General features: G+C 33.6%; 1 protein-coding gene across 1 annotated transcript in view; it reads right to left on the bottom strand.

Moving 5' to 3' along the window:
* The window catches only part of LOC142982270 (IDLSRF-like peptide), a 114,151-nt gene that overhangs the window by 37,856 nt on the left and 63,224 nt on the right, over positions 1-13,071 (bottom strand). The gene's annotated exons all lie outside the window — the stretch shown is intronic.

The raw sequence follows: 13,071 nt of genomic DNA, 5'->3' as shown, positions 1-13,071 counted from the left end.
TTTGTATCGTTGAAATTGTTGATCTCTAATTTTCTACAGTCGGCACTGTCGAGCATCGGGAGTTTGACATTTACAACGTACTGCAAAAATAGTTCCTAAGGAGCCCGCTAGAGGCGCTGATAAAATTTGCGTGCAAAATTTTTCGGTAGCCAGTCGATTGTCGGTTGTTGATAGTGGTAGAAAATCGTAAGTTAGTTAATAGTAAGTTACTTTCCGTAAAAGTATCGACAACAGAAAGGCAAACGATTTTAGGCATACTTTTAGCTTAGGTCATGACATTTATAATACTTTAGATTTTCTGGGAATTATAGCAAATAATCAAAACGAATACTTGTTTAAAAAATCTATCTACTGTCTGTAACGTCCACTGTTTTGCCACTCTCTTCAATCAAAACTTCTAACAAATTCCCAATTCCAAAGAACAATTTCAATTTTTTTTATTCAAATAAATTAATACATAAAGTTTAATATAAGTCTTATAGTTAGAATATTAGGTAGGTACATAATAAAAACATAGGGAGCCTGTATTAGGATAAATAAATCCTGTATCACAGGCTCTTAGATACGGCGAGCGTTATTGATAAAAAACAAAAATTTACTTATACAATATTTAGATATTAAATAATAATAGTTAAAATTTCTGGCAAAGTAAAGTTTAGATAGCACTACAAAACTGTATCATACTCCAGACCAACAAGACATTATTCCCCAGCTCCCGTGCTAGGTTTGTACCTGTGTTACGGTGAGACAGAGAACAAGGCCGTCAGAGTCTTTGATAACACAATTATTGCAGTACTATGTTAATATAAAGATTATAATGGACCCATACACTATCATTATATAAAAATGACAAAATATGCTAATATGTAACTTAAGTAACGAAACATGTATATTGAAACAAAAATAAAAATCTAGGTCAAGCATTTAATGACGCAGTTCAGAAATTTGCTAACTAAGGAATCGAATGTAAGTGGGTCAGTAGTGTTTGATGGAATGTTTACATTGGTGAAAAATGAAGTAATATAATAATGAAGTACAAAGTTCACACACATAATTATTACGAAAAATAACTTAATTAAACGCCTATGCACCCTCATAATCAACAGAGTTGATGTATCTCTGTTCAGCAGCTTTTCTAGCGGGACACTCTGCTATTCCTGTTTGGTGTTTATTGGGCTTATTGTAACGTGTGCAAGTAGCGCATTTAGGCTCCATGGTATGCTTCATTATACAAGCGTCTATTTTATGTCCCGTAGCCGCACAGTGTCCACAAATGGTGTGACTTTCACGGCAAGATTTTGCCGCATGCCCGTACTGCTGGCACTTGTAGCATCTAGTTACAAGTGTGAAGTCCCTAACAAGACAAGAGGTCCAGTTTATGAATATACGAGTCTGAGTGATGAGAGCCTTGCGAATATTAGCAGGGACTTCAATTATATAATTACAGTTCGGGGCATCTTTCCTGCCGGATTTGTGGCTTAACTTGCATGTGGTCAAAAAGGTTTCTAGTGTCAAAGATGGAATTTTCTCGGCTATGTTTTGTTCGAATATGCAGGCAAAAACCTCTTTTTCGGGCATTGCGGAGGGAACCCCAACGATCACAATCCGAGGTTTGCGCTTTTGGGGTTCATCGGCTGTGAGTCCAAACGTAGATTGTTGCACGGCTTGTTTCAACTTTTCGGCATCATTTTTTGTCTCCGTGCTAATTATAACGCCTCCGTTTTTCGTTTTCTGCAGTCCGCGCACCTTCAACTTCATTTGTTCCGGACAAATTATTTTTTGTACAAGGTTTTTCGTCTCGTCGCTAGATTTCTGTTTATCCTTCGGGTATACGGCGACAGAGCTGAGGTTAGCGGGTCGAACAAAACTATTAGCTCCCTTTTTGACCATATCGGCAAACGAAACATTTCCAACGGTCGATGACTCCTGGACCGTCTGCTTGAGTGCAATAATATGTTCTGTCAGGTCGCACTTTTCTTTCAGAGCTTCATTCTTACTTGATAAGTCCAGGGCTTGCTGCTTCAGCGACTGATACCGAACCGCCATTTCAGACGTTCCTTTCCCAACTTTGCGACATAAGTTTGAGATTTTTAGCTTTTGATCCGAGTTTAGTTTACCCTCGGTGGATATGGAGCACACTTCATTCAAATATGTCTCAATGGTCGTCATCCATCTCTGCAACTCTGCTGTAGACACCACTTCAAGAGACACGGAAGTGGAGTGTTGAGGCGACCTACTCGGGGTGCAGGGGCTGTTCTCCATTTTAGTATTTCTATCTATTATACACGTACCCGTAACTTATAAACTCATTACTAACGATGGAATTTGCAAGCTTGCATTGTCAACGCACTACACAATTAAATTCTAAAGGAGGTCAATATATTATAAACTATATTAAATAATGCATAAGAGCACGTCTGTATGCTTCAACGGTCAATATTGAACTTGAACTGAACAAAAGAACTAAGTAAGTTTGTTTCCATCCCTATTTACATTTGCTTGGATGCTGTTGGAAAAATGTCAAAGGAAAGGTCACTTGCGACATGTGACCTTTCACAGATCAATTAGAAACAAGTCAACTATCAGAGTTTTGTAAAAATAGAAAATGAGGTAAGTATTGATTCTTTAGCTAGTTGGAAAGTTCTGTACCGCGATTTTATACAGTCTGTAATATTGAGTATCTCACAATACGAATTAGGTACATCTTTTTGTTTTAGAAAGCTATGATACAAGGGGTCGAGTCATTATCTGATTATTTTACGTTTATGTATCAAGAGTTGGCTGGTATGTTAGTACGATTAGGCCCATATGATACAAGTAAGAATTATAGTCTTTTAAGACAATAAACAAAAACTCAAAGATGCGTAATATAAAAATAACTAGTTTGAACATACTTTCTGACATCTAAAATTTATAATTATTTTGCATTATAACAAAAAAATATGTTACCGCTAGCACTTATCCTTTGCGTTTTATATTTTAACGTTCGACTCCCACTGGATTTATCTACCTTAAATAATAGGAACTGACTACATTTATTTACAACCCTATTACAGGTAAAAAGCTACGAATATCTCAAGCAGAAATAGCCTCAACAATTCCCATGAAACTTCAGTTCTAAGTATTTATATTGTCTCATTTCTAAGAAATTCCATTCACCCGCTCCTATTTCACTGAAGCTCTGACATTTTATAATCAAAAGCGATAGGATTTCCACAATATTTCTGTACAAACCTTCGTTCACCACACAAAGGCTATGTAATAAGATAGCCCACTAAACTAAGTATCATGTTGAGAGACCTTTACCAAACTTCTTGTAATACTATAGCTTTGAGAAACTTAAGTTGGGTCTTAGTAATGCTTAGAGCGATTTTCAAAATATTTTAAATGACTCTTTAATTAAAAATAAAGGTACTTATAACCAGTTGCATAATCATAAATTATTAATAGATTATTAACGGTAAAAAAATCTGCATGTGTATTGCCAATTATTGGCACCTAAAATAAGTATAGACATAATAAATGTTTGTCATAGTAATGAATTTTGGAGATAGTAGTTATCAAAGGTATCCTTAGAATACTCGCTGCAACTGCAGGTAGTACAATTCCGACGACAAATGCCGCCTTGTGACGCGGTTGCTGCAGTTTGCTGTTGCCGTCTGCGGTCTGGCTGTAGATCAGTCTTTTATTAGCTTGACTGCAGCAATTATAATGTCAAAGATTACTTAATAAAATTCTACTATAATCCTAATATATGTTATAAATGCGAAAGTGCATGTGTGTATGTTTGTTTGTTACTCTTTCTAAAAAAAAACTACTAGGCCGATTATAACGAAATTTGGTACTCTGATAGGTGATACTTTTTACGCCGGGAAATTTTTTCAAGCGGGCGAAGGCGCGCGCGGCTAGCTGACAAAAATGAAAAATAAGTTTTTTTCAGAAAAAGTTGCAGACCGTATAAGTTTTACAGTTAATTAATATATTTTGCAATGAGTCTCGCTTCTTGTTTCGCTACTCTCAGTTCAAAGTTAAACTTTGAGAAACTTAATGTTATCAGTTACTAAATGTTACTAAAACTTCGTTGGTTAATTAATTAAAATGTAGCTGTACAAATTGTGTTGTAAACAAATATTGTACTAGATGCATAAGTAGAATATACAGTTTATTGGTCAAATATGAAGAAATAATACTTTTGTGGCGAACATAGAAAGGTTAAAAAATATAATCTTCTTTCTTGTAACATTTTAAAGAGTAGTAAGTACATCGAGAATTCTAATTATATAATTTAATTATCCTTCTTCTCCTCTACTAGTATTGAATATATGCAGTTAGGTTTCGAGAAATTTTAGTTGAAAGTAATCCAGCATTTTGAATAACAACCTCACGTGTTCGATATTACCGAAGACACTGAAACTAATGATTCGATTTTCATTAAATTTTATTCAAAACGAATGCACAAAGAGATTAATTATTTTACCCAATACGTTCGTAGTGTTTGTTTTTACTAGTGAAGTTGTTTATTTTCCGGGTAAATCCATGGGATCCAAGTGTAATATTATATGTACATACATACATAATTTCATGCCTCTTAGACCCTATTCCGAAGGTGCAAGTAGAGGTGTACGAAATGCACCCTCATTTCGTCATAATATGTTTGTATAAATAGCTTTAAATACACGCAATTTGTATTATGCCCGTAGTTCGTTGGTTACTCGTTATATTTGCATGTAATTTGGTTTTGTCCTAATTCTGAACGCGGACCCGTATTCAAATAAGTGCGGATTATACTGATTCGGAAAGCTTTGTGAATGTTTCTGTTTTTTGTATGTAATTTTACATATATACATAATTAAATACATTCAACCTCGTTATATAAGGTAGATATTGTGATGTAATTAGATAGGTACAGTACAGGATGTAGGTATGGTTTTTGATAAAATCGTGTCGCCCTTGCCGAGTTTGAAATATTTTTTTGGTAAAGTCGCTAGAGTAGTTAATTATTTTTGACTAACTAACCCGTGCAGCTCCACTCGTACTATTTTGGGTAAATAAAAAACTTTTATAGGGATCTATCTATTTTGAAAAAAACCTTGGCAAATACAATAACTTAGCTCATGTTCGAGCGGGAGCTCCATGTAAATTATTATCAAAATCGATTTAGTTGTTTAGACGTCAAAACCTAACAAACAGACATAAGCATGAATAAAATTGGTATGTATGGATATATAAATGTCTGATTACAAATATAATTAAGACGATAATGTTTCGATACTTTTTGTGCGGACTTTGGGTGGTATTTATATATTTTAACCAATATCATTACATTTTGATAATATTTAAGTACACTAAGCAAGTTTTTTGTTAAAGAATATTATTTTACCTCATTTAGTAATCATTTCTTTGTGTTTCGTTTTTGTGGGTTTTGTTGTTCGTTAGAAATACACGCGATAAATGTATCAATGTTTCTTGTTTTTCTATGATTAGGATTGTTATTTGTAGATTAAATTACAAGAAAAAGATTTGGAGAAAAAAGAACAGGGAAAAGCCCGGATCTTTAAAAACTTTCTTTGCATTAAAAAACATGATGCATTTTCATAACTTTCTTATTTTAATTAAACACGTACAAGAGCATTAAGTCTAGGTATAACTAACAAGTTGTAATGAAAATAATTAGAAAACTTCGCACAAGTAGTTCTCAGTGTGAGTTGTGAACTTGTTCAAGGAGTAGTGCACTTACTTTGTGTGACGCTGTGTTTATAGATATAGGGAGAGCATAGCGGAGCGTGAAACGTAAAGAAATGATAGCATTTTTGAGTAACTTTTATGTTTCCTACTCATAAAATCAAACTAAATCCTAAGCTTTGATAATTTTATTAACCATTAAAAAATTCAATAAAATTTTAATATTATATTAAATTTTATATTTAATTAAAATTTTCACTGGACAACTCACACACGGTAGTTTGATTCCAAACTAAGCAGAGCTTGTACTATGTTAACCAAATAATTGATAAACATACTTATATACTTTTAAATACATATGGGAACATTTATAACCAAGCTTTTTACTCGAGCTGATCACACAAATATTTGTCACAAGTGTTAACATTAAAAGATGCAGAAAACTAACTAAAGTTCTGCTAATCTTTTAAAATATATATGACAAACTTTAACGACTTTAGTCTATTTCGAAATAAGTAAAAAAAAGATAGATAAACCAAATTGCTACAAAATGAATTGGGCAGCATAAAGATTAAGATAGAAGATAGATTAACAAGCGTAGAATACTAAAAAATCGTAGAAATTTATTTCTCATGATACGTCTTTAGGACACGTGTATAAATCTCCACGTGTCTTTACCCTAGGCTTTAGCTCTCAGACTCTAAGAGGTCCCGAGGGAGTAGCCTAGTGTTTAGTGCTTAGGCAAGCTTAGTTTCAAAGCTTTACGCCACGGTAGTGTGATGAATTGTAATTAGTAGGTAAAGTTTACTGTTAGGAAGATTTCTATGAGTGATAAGACAAATAAAACTGTATTATTAGTCTTACAGTATTGACAGTGACTATGTACGGTAATTTAATTTTATAAGTTTTAATGTGTAAAAATTGCTTCTTGGTTCTGTACTGGACCTAGTCTTTCTTCTTACTATGTTGGAGTCGGCTTTCAGTCTCACCGGATGCCACTAAATACCAGTATTTTATATGGAGCGACTGCCTATCTGATCTCCACAACTCGGTTACCTGTGTAATAACACGATACTCCCCGGTTTGTCAGACATTCGAGCTCCTGACTACTGTTAATTTTTATTGTTCTCATTCAGATTCCACAATTCCTAGGTATTTCTTGTCTAGGTATTCTAAAAAGATAGAATACTACGCCTTTATATTCAACCTACAGGCATATCTATTTATAGAGTTAATGAGAAACCATGTAGTTTAATATAAACAAGTAGGTAGCAAAATTGTTTTCAGTAAATTCAGAAACAGACCAGACTTCAAAGCTAACAAGCTACAACTGTTTTAATAAACGTTAAACACAGTGCAACAATTTCAACTAATTTACAAGTTTAGACTAGGCTTATAGACCGACAACTTAGTTCAGAGCCCTTGCCCGATTTATCTAAATTGTTATTAAAACTTAAAAATGCCTCTGTTTTGCGGTTGGTAGTGCCTCCGATTGCTAAACACGAGGTCCAGGTTTGATTCCTAGGTTGGACAGAGTGCTATTACCCTTTTACTAATTTATATTAGACTAGCTTTCCACCCGTAGCTTCTTCCATGTGGAATTTCACCTCCTTTGAGGTAGAGTTTCAGAAAATCATTCATCGTCTCTTAGTGCTCCTCTACACTTCCTAAGAAATCTTCAAACCATATTTTAACCATTTAGTATAGGTGTTATATATAAATAGTCGTCCGGGGTTTGATAACATACCCGGTATATGACAATAGGCTCGCCTCCTATTACATGGGACTAACATTGCTAATAGCAAAACGGTCGTGTATTTTATGTACCATTGCTTGCACCTTCGGGTATAATACGCGTGATGTTATTTATGTATGTATGTATGTAATTAAGAATTCTGTGTAGTAAAAAAAAGGACTTGTATCTAAGAGGCCACGTAAGACAGCGGGTCATTTAAGCTCTGCATCCGAAACTTCGTACATATCTGCCAGCCACAAACACTGCATACAAGGCTCTCTACCAAGTTGTCGTACTATAACTATAGTCGGTTTTGTCAAAGCAGTTAAACCATAGTTTAAACTGTTTTCCTTTGAGTTACCGTAGTTGTGGTTTAGTTCCAATCTGTCTTGAATTAGATTTTGGGAACTGCAGGGAATATGCAGCGGGAATTTGGGAATGTTTGATAATTTTGAACTTGGTTTCATACTAATATTATTAAAGTTAATGTGACTGTGTGTTTGTTATGCTTTTGCGACTAAACTGCTGATCAAATTGCGATAATTTGTTAGGGTAAAGTTAGGGTGACAGAGTTCTTTTTTGAAAACATACCCGCTTATACAGTCGCAGTTAGATTATTTTAAGAATATAATATTCATTATAAGAATACTGTTTATTTTTTTAAGCATTTAAAATGACCTGAAAAAATGTTTTAGCCCATAAAAATATTTTCCCATGATGAGTCATGATGAACAGATTTTAGCTTTTAACCTTTAAGATGTTTTTTAAACACGAATTGAAGGATACCTGTTTCACGACCTACATATTTTAGCAAGAAAGTTCATCATCATAAAACAACCAATAAAGTTATAAAAGCGAAATTCTCTTCTCAGTTGTTCTTTTTTTACTAAACGTCTGAGCTAATTTTGATTAAACTTCTTAGAGTAGTAGAGCATTTTCGGGGGACTGACAAAGAAATTCTAAACTTCTATGTGGCCAGAGCCGAGGTCAAAACAAAGTGTTTAAATATCAACGCCCACAGTAATAATTGCTACTTATAGTGTCATAAATGAGAAAGTTTGTAAATATGAAGGGATGTATGTGTGTTTGTTACACTCTTATGAAAAAATTACAGATATTACACATAACAGATTATAAGAAAATTTTGTGCACTGATAGCTTATAACATATAATATAACACTTTTTATCCCGGCAAATCTATTCAACCAGACGAAGTCGCGATCAGAAACTAGGGTAAAAATAATCCATTAAAATATTACTACCCACAATATACATTTTAAAAACAAATTACTATAATAAATTACTTTTTGAAGAAATATAGTGAAAACAGCGAAATAAGCCGAAGTACATAAATCTCTTGGGGTTTGCTCGAACCGTGAGTTACAGCCGTTATTTGTGTTATAAAACAAATGTGTTCGTTTACTACCAGTACAGTTATCAAAAGAAACCGCTGAAAACTTGCTGAAATATATTGCTTCAGTACATTTTTTTAAAATAAACCCGTATCTAGTGTGAAAAGAAATTTTGGCATGAAATACATAGGTATGTATTTATAAATTCCAATATTATTTGACATCTGTTTATTAGCACCTTAATAGTTTGATTATTATGTAATGACCAATGTGTTCGGTAGTGTTGGTAGCGGCTCCTTACATCATCACTGATATATACCTAACAGAAATATTGTTAAAACCATTCAGCGATTAAAATCAGTGGCCACGAGTTTCTTGCCAGGTCTTCTCATTGGCCCTACCTTCTGAACTGGCGGTAAATTCACTCTTTGTATCATTGACTAAGTAGTAATAAGTGTCAGCATTTGACTTAAATGATTTGATTTTGATTTTGAAAATTACGCACTGGGTATTAACACAGTAAAGCATAAATAAAAAGCTGGTTTAAACGCAATTTTGTTAAGGCTAAGTTAGTAATCATTAAGAGACACTACTTATACTATAACCTACATCCCAGCTGCGTTTGGCCAATTTATTCCAACTAAGTTTCAGGGCAAAATAAAAACATAAAAATACTAATATATAATGTTCTGCACAATCTGCTGAAATTAGTTTAAAGGAAGCAAAAAGGGGTTTTTTAAACACTAAAACACGTTCATCGACTTGTGTTGCTGACTGTACAATATTAAAATATTACGCAGAAATGCTTGTCGGCCATAATGTTGGGGTCTGGCCATGTTTCGTATTGTTTTTTGTTAATTCCTACATGATATATTGTTGTAGTGTTTTATACCTATTTGTGATAAAGTTCCTCTATATTGTAATTTGTATAACAGCCTTTTAGATTAGGTAGAACATAATTTTAGAAAGAGGTCTTTATAAAATATAGTTTTGTTCGTGCCTGATAAAGATCTTAATCGGTAGTATAAGTAATCATTTAAGTTTAGCATATTTATTATAAGTAACCATGCAATATAGCTCAAGTTTTATAAAATGTTAGGTTTTAATGTTCGTGTATCAAAATCCTAAGATTTAAAGTATCCTCTGTGCTAATCTATTTATTTACAATATTCAATTTAATTCCGTATTGTATTTTTGCATAAAAGATTGACCTAAATAAATGAAATCATCGTCAAACTTTCGCATTTATAATACAAGCTTAAGGTATTGTTTTATTCTTACTAAGTACATAAGCAAACATTTAATATAAAACAAATACTACAAGACAAAAATCTATTCATATTATTCTCATCCATCATTATTCATCCCTACATTACTATCTAATAGTATCCATTTATAATACACCCCTATTTCACCCAGTCTATTGTTCCCGGGTTCGAACCTACGACCTCTTGTTAACAATGGCTCCTCACCGTTGACCTATTGTGTATCTAGTACTACATTTATATTCATGAAAACTAGGGGCTGATTTGTATCTAGGGGAAGGTTTAAGGGTTAACTACTGTAAGGTCAAAGGGTTGTTTCTACTGATAGTATCATAAGTTAGGGGTATGAATTATTTTGTCGTAAGGTAAGCACTTTAATTAGGTACTAGGTTTTGCAAGATAGGTACTACGCTTGTTTTTTCATTGTTTGTAGAAAAAAGGAATGATTTGACTCACAAAAGATGTGGATCGAATAAAGCAGATACACTTATGGAAGTTAATCACTTCCATAATATGTCTTTAAGTATATTATAATTTAAATTCATACAATCACGCCTTCTTCTCAAAGGCGTGGTCAGAGACCAGAGAATGATTTAAATGTTATCGTTTATTTAGTTTTCTTTTATAATAAGTAAGTTTTTATGAAACTCAGCGCTACGTTTAAACCATCGAAAATAATCACAAATACCGAGAACACACACACGCGTACACAAATAAAAAAATATAATATGCATCTAAACTTATGTATTTTTAAAATGATATCACGTATTTTAATAAATCTACTACCGTAACTACAAGCTTCACATTCAACCTAATCCACGCGTACTTTCCAAACAGACTAGCACTTCATATAATCATATTACGCCATTCTACCAACCGAAAGGCCACAAAAACACCATAACCTCTATATTAAGAGAGTGTATAACACAAACAAAATACATTTTCTTCTGCTACATAATGTTTTCTCTTAATCCTCTAGGCTCGAAGCAGACAGGCCATTTATTTGAAATATTAAATAACTCGCAACGAAGGCAAGTCTTTCGGGACAACATTTTTTACAATACGCAGTGACACGCAATTCTTCGGACAGTGAACTTCAAAAGTTTTTGCCGCGGGACGTAAAGCAATTTGTTTAATACCTTCGCTTCCCGTCTGATATTTGCGGCTGTTTTTCAAGGACATGTGAGGGTAATTTCTGTTTATATGCGCGTATGTATTGTTGCGTTTAGACGGTAAAGCTCTCAACTGTGTTTGACCTAGTACATTTCTGTTTTTAACTGAAGATTATAATAATATGTGGCAATTAACACGTCGCCCACGAATATTGTGGGACATTTCATTTTGTTCTACAGTGGATCCCTAGCTTTTAACTATCCATAAAATTTATTACAAAAATAAGCGTTAGAGTGGCCCCATAACGTCACTAGGTGACCTTATAAATAATAAATTTAACCCATTACTATCCCACTGCTGGGCAAGGGTCTCCTCCCGTAATGAGGGAGGGGTTAGGCCTCGAGTCCACCACGCTGGCCAAGTGCGGGTTGGGGACTTTGCACGCCCTCAATAAATGTTTTAAACAAATTTTTAGGCATGCAAGGTTTCCTCACGATGTTTTCCTTCACCGTTGGAGCATGTGATAATTATTTCTAATACACACATAACTTCGAAAAGTCATTGGTGTGTTGCCTCGGGTTCGAACCTGCGACCACTTGCGTGGGAGGTGTCAACTTATACCACTCGGCTATAACTTATACCTTAATACGTATTAATTAAATTTTAAATATCTGGATACATTCATTCACATGCACTCAAGACCTAACCCCTCCCTCTCGTTTGGGAGGAGACCCTTGTCCTGCAGTGGGACAGCAAAGGGTTAAAAAAAGTCTACGAATATTGAAATACCAATCGAGAGACCTGAACTGAATTGTTCACAAAATATCTATCAACTACATCATTCAACGGTTCCCAATACTAGCCAACTAACGAAAACAGCACCAACACAATATTGTACGAGGTTCAATAAACATGATAACAGGACCGTTTTTCTTCGAAACAGAAGCAAAACAAAAGGGAGGCATTTTCTTTTCTTTTTCTTGTACGAATAACGAGCTGTCAGTGTGGTTGCGGTACATTGTTGCGTTGTAAAAACACTGAGCTATTGTTTGTGGTCCGATGTATGCTACAGTATGTGGGAGGTTTTATTTTAGATATAGTTAATATGTATACCGATATTGTTTTGCGAAAGTCTGTTTGATTTTCTGTGTTTTGTTGCGTTACGCTATCACAGTTAAAAATAAAGTACTTACTGTAGCAAGATTTTCTACAATTGGAACCATCGAGTATCGAAAGTTTGACATTTAACATGTACTGCCAAAATAGTTTCTATGACGCGGCGCTGAATCGAATTTCATACAATTTGTTTCGATAGATCGCCAGTTGTCGGTAGTCGATAGTGGTGGAAATTTAATTATTGTTTTATTACAATTAGTGTTACTGGTGCCGAAACGTCAAGCGATTCCAATAAAAAAGTTATTTTCGAAAAGATTACGTTTTCTGATAAAATAAAGTAATTAATTTTACTCATACTTTGAAATATTTGCAACTTGTAGCTTGTTTCTCATTTTAAACAAAATTAACAAACTTTAATTAAAAAATTAAATTGATGCACGATTTCAATTTATAATTTTTGACATTTTAATAACAAGTGTCTCAACTGCCTTTTTCATGTTCCTCAAACTTTTTACCTTAAGGATAAAATTAATAAAAATAAACTGACAAATTAACTTTACAATGTAAATTTCAAACACCGGAAGTAAAATTATGTTTTTTGCTTTTTGTAAAGTGTTAATTAAATTTAATGATCTCGAGCTTCTAATTTTACACGTCAAAATAAATTCTTCACAAAATGTTAAAAATAAAAGTTTATTTGGAATAACAACAAATTGTTTATATAATTATCTTTACAATTATGTTTGCACTACTGGTCAAGGAAATCATTTTTTCTTAAATTAAAAACAGCTGCTACTAATAATTGCTC

The sequence above is a fragment of the Anticarsia gemmatalis genome, chromosome 21 (genome assembly GCF_050436995.1).
Source record: "Anticarsia gemmatalis isolate Benzon Research Colony breed Stoneville strain chromosome 21, ilAntGemm2 primary, whole genome shotgun sequence".
In the NCBI taxonomy this organism is placed as follows: Eukaryota; Metazoa; Arthropoda; class Insecta; order Lepidoptera; family Erebidae; genus Anticarsia; species Anticarsia gemmatalis.
Note: the sequence above shows the minus strand (reverse complement) of the source record. Positions and strands in the feature narration are given on the sequence as shown.